Source organism: Opisthorchis viverrini, assembly GCF_000715545.1.
Source record: "Opisthorchis viverrini unplaced genomic scaffold opera_v5_67, whole genome shotgun sequence".
Classification (NCBI taxonomy): domain Eukaryota; kingdom Metazoa; phylum Platyhelminthes; class Trematoda; order Opisthorchiida; family Opisthorchiidae; genus Opisthorchis; species Opisthorchis viverrini.
The window spans coordinates 1,146,831-1,151,324 of NW_008751722.1; positions in this window are offsets into that span (position 1 = coordinate 1,146,831).

The following is a 4,494-nucleotide window of genomic DNA, read 5'->3' on the forward strand; positions in this document are numbered from 1 at the left end:
CAGGATTTCAAGTCGTCCGCAAAAAGTAGACATGGACTCGCAAGGACGTCTGGGAGGTCGTTGACGTAGATCAGAAACAGCACTGGTCCCGGGACGGAGCCTTGAGGAACTCCAATGGAGACCGGCGCTGGAGAGGAGTAGGTCGAGCCTATTCTCACTCGGAATGATCTGTCTGATAGAAACGTTTTGATCCAGCGAAGGATTTTCCCTTGAATCCCGTAAGACTCGAGTTTGTGGAGCGGCGGGACGTGTGAGACCCTATCAAATGCTTCTGAGAAGTCGAAAAATATGGCATCCGATATGAGTCCTTCGTCCTTGGCTTGGGTTAAGCTGTCCATAAACACGAGCATGTTTGTCACGCAAGAGCTTGCATGGCAATGTAGTCAGGCTTATAGGCCTATAGCTACCAGGTGATAGTCGGCCACCAGTTTTGTAGATTGGCGTGACAATCGCTTCCTTCCTTCGTCAAGCGACTGACGAAACACCAGGTGTAAATGAGTTTCCAGTGTGGGGGACGTTTGCTTAAAGATCCTTGGATGGACCTCGTCGGGCCCAAACGCGCAGAATGGGTTGGTCTTGTGCAGGAGTTGACGAATGTCCTCCACCGTGAAGACCAAGTCGGTTAGAGGCTGTTCGTAGTTTCGCCTTGACAAGAGTGGATGTGACGAGGACGCTGGGGCTGAGTATAGACACGCATAGTGTTCTCTGTAAGCCTCAGATACCACTGTTGGGTCATTCGTCGGTTCTCCGTTTCTGTCCCTCAAGGAGAACGCAGATGGCTTGTTTCTGCGGCGATGTCTCATGTACTTGAACAGTACGTTTTTGTTTTTTCGAGCGAGGTCCAGAATGATGGCTTGTTTTCGTATGTTCCATTGGCGGATTTCCGACTTACAGCGATTCCGCATTTTACGAAATGCCAGCTCATCTCCTGTGTCCCCTGTGGTCAACTTTTTGAAAAAGAGTTGGGATCTTTTATCCAGAAGTCGCCGAATCCTTTTTGGCAGCTTGCGGTTCATCCGACTGCGTGCCGGCATAGTTCTTCCACCGGAGCTGGTCCCAGTGTGACTTGTTCAAGGAAGATGCGCATTCCTGAGAAGTCTGCACGGCAGAAGTCTCGAAACCACGTTTGAGGTTTGGGATTTTTGGCCCAATAGCAGATGAAATCCAAGGTCAGCACACAGTGGTCGCTATGTTCCAGTGGAGCGTTTATTGTTACCTGATCAAGGAAGTGTCTTTCGTTGGTGATGACGAAATCCAAGAGGAATGGTAGTTGACCTGCGCGGTATCTGGTGGGTGCAGCGACATGTTGGGTCCAAGCGCTCTGTTGAACGACTTCAAACAGCGCCGCTGCAAAAGGTCCGCCTGATTCGACGCGCTATAGCTCAATCAAGGAGGCCTTTGGGGCGTTGAAGTCACCTACCAGCAGGAGATTAGTGAAGTGGTTGTTGGAGGAGAGTTGCTCAAGCGTTTGTATGAGGAATTGGTCATCTTCAGGGGGACTCGAAGGGCTACGGTGGACCACGCCGAGAAGGAGAGCATCGGACCCGCGCAGCGGGATTTGGACCCACAGTGCATCGCAAAAGGGTGCAGGGTTGGTGTCAGAGAGGACAATCGGGATTGGTAGGGCCGCATGTAAGTACAGAGCGACCCAACCAGCCCTCCTATCCCCACCTGCCCTCCTTCTAGATATGTTTTGAACAGGGTACCAGACGTAGGGTGTGACAGTTGGGTCAACGGCGGGAATCTTGTGGGCCAAACCTTGTTCAAACAGGGCGTAAATAGGTATTGGTCCTCCTCAGAGGCGACGATACTCCAGGGGAAACGGGCCAGGCACAGCGAGACGCGTTTCATAACCAACGGATTCACTGCAGGTAAACATTTTCGTCGTAGTTGGTTGGACGCACTCCGTGAGGGCTACGTCGTTCTTGCGTTCGTTGACGTATTCAAGAAGCGGTCTGACGCAGGCCTTGTAGAATGTCTGGGAGTCCATGAAAGCAATAGGAATGAAGATGCACAGAATCATCCGTAGAACAACCAATGACTTTTGAGTCGATTTTACATGGTGCACTGAGCAGGACATGTTTGAAGAGAGCCATTTATTAAAATCCATTAAAATCCTCTTAATACCTACTGATACATTCTCACCTCGTACGAGAAAGGCGTCGGCTGAATTTCCTCCGAATGACATATGGACGCTATTTTTGTCTTTCAGAGGATGTTTCTAGTCCAGCGATCACTCCTTTGCAGCGTCCACATCCATTCGGAGGGCGTTTGTGTTGGAAATCGAGGGTTTTAAGTCATCCGCGAAAAACACACATGGACATGAAAGAAAATCTGGAAGATCGCTGATGTACATCGGAGACAGAAGTGGTACCATAACTGAGCCTCGAGGAGCCCCAACGGTGACCGGCTTTAAAGAAGGGCAGGTAGAACCTATTATCAACTGTAATGTACTGTTTGATAATAACGATTTAATCCAGCATGGAATTATCTCTCGAATCCCGTAAGACCGGAGTTTGTAGTGAAGCAGGAGTGTGTGACTTTAGTGAATGCATCTGAGTGGTCGAAAAATATGGCATCTGTTGTGAGTCCTTCTTCCTTAACTTGGATTAAGCCGTCCATAAACAAGAGTATGTTCGTTACGCAAGGACGGTTTGGGATTGATCCGTGTTGCGATGGAGATATCAAGTTGTTGTTGGTGAGGTGGATTTAAATCGTTTGCTTAATAATACTTCCATCACCTTATGCAGTAGCCGCTGGGGAGTAGTCGGCCCCCAGTTTTGTAGATTGGCGTGACACTCGGCTCCTTCAAGGCAGAAAGAAAGCTCTCACATCGAACGGATGACGAAACAAGATATAGATGTGCTTTGACACTGGGAGCGAGTTTTTCATCAGGAAACGAGGTTGAACTGCATCTGGCCCAATCTACTGAAGGGGTTTATCCTGCTTAACTGTTGACTAACGTTCCCCGTGAAGTCCGTTTGTCGCTACGCCTCGCCAAGTTTGGATATGACGAGGACGCTAGAACAGAATAAAAGCCTTCACAGTGCGAAGTCTGGTATCGTTGTCTGCTTTCTTTTTTTCCATCGGCGGATTTACGACTTAAATTAGTTGCACAATTTACGAACTGCCAGTTCTCATCGTGTCACTTGTGTTGTTCTCTTTGAAGAATGGCTGGGAACTCGTTTTCGAAGAAATTCGAATCCCTCCAGGAAGCTTTCGGTCCGTCGACGGCGCGCCAGTTTATTTTGAGACGCACATCAATCCGGTCCTTTGAATTTCCAGAATAGTGGTCGTGCAAATCTTCTTCAAGGAGGCTGGTTCCAGTTTAAGTAACTCAAGGACACATTGCTGAGTAGCCTGTAAGGCAGAAGATTCGAATCCACGTTTAGCGTTCCGATTTCCTGGCCTGGAGCAGATGAAGTAAAACTTCAGCACGCAGTGTTTAGTATGTCCCAGCGGAGCCTTAATTTTAACATGATTACAGAACTCGGTGATGGCCAAACCTAGCAGGGTTGGTAGATAGTCTGCGTGATATCTCGTGTGTACGATATGTTGCGTCCAAACACATTGTCAGATGACTTTAGGCAGCGCCGACGCAAAGTACTTCCTAGGGCTGATGCACCAGATCTCCATCCAGGGAGCCTTGGAAGTATCAAAACCATCCCACAGCAAGAGATGCCCGAAGTGGTAGCTGGAGAAGAGTGGATCGAGTTCTTGCACGAGGAACCGATCACGCTGCACTGCACGCTAGTGAGGCTGACAGGCCTGTAGATGCCATTGCACTGCCATAACCCGTGTGGAGGCACACCGAAAAATACTCCCTGCTCCTCAATGTGCACTCAGGCAAACTCGTTTCATTGCTTGCAAATGTGAGCGAGTTTTCGACCCAGCCCCAGCCAAATCTGCTACGAGTACCTTCTAATCTGCTTAACCTTTCGTTCATACCTGACCATCTCGGTGAACTTTCAACTTGTATTCCCCATAAAGTCAATCAATTACCATAGTTCTCTCGTTAGTTAGCATAAACTTACACTCCAAGGGTAATTTTTACAACAGAATGTGCCCCAAATGCGACGCTAATGCGTCTATATGGTTTCTCTGTACACCAGAGTTTCGGTAGTGAAGCTACCATTAAACTGAATTGCGAATCCCCCCTATCATCTCCACTCAAGCTTTTTGTGAGCCTAGCTATGAACCCACTGTCCAAGGACACGCAGAAATGGTTTGAGTATGTAGCGTGGGATGTCAGGAAGTCAGCGCTTTTCGACGTTCGAGAGGACGGCACACGTCAGTTCTGAAATGTGCAGATATACGGACTGGTATTAATGAATCCACACAGTATACACAGCACACATGCGCACAGGTCGGGTGGAACAAGGGAGAAGGCCGGAGTGTGGTAACGACACACGTGTATTGAGCGAAACCGAAAACGGAAGCGGGGTGTGTGTCCAGGGTCGGGTCAAGGTCAGTTAGGGGGGTGTACAAGCGGGG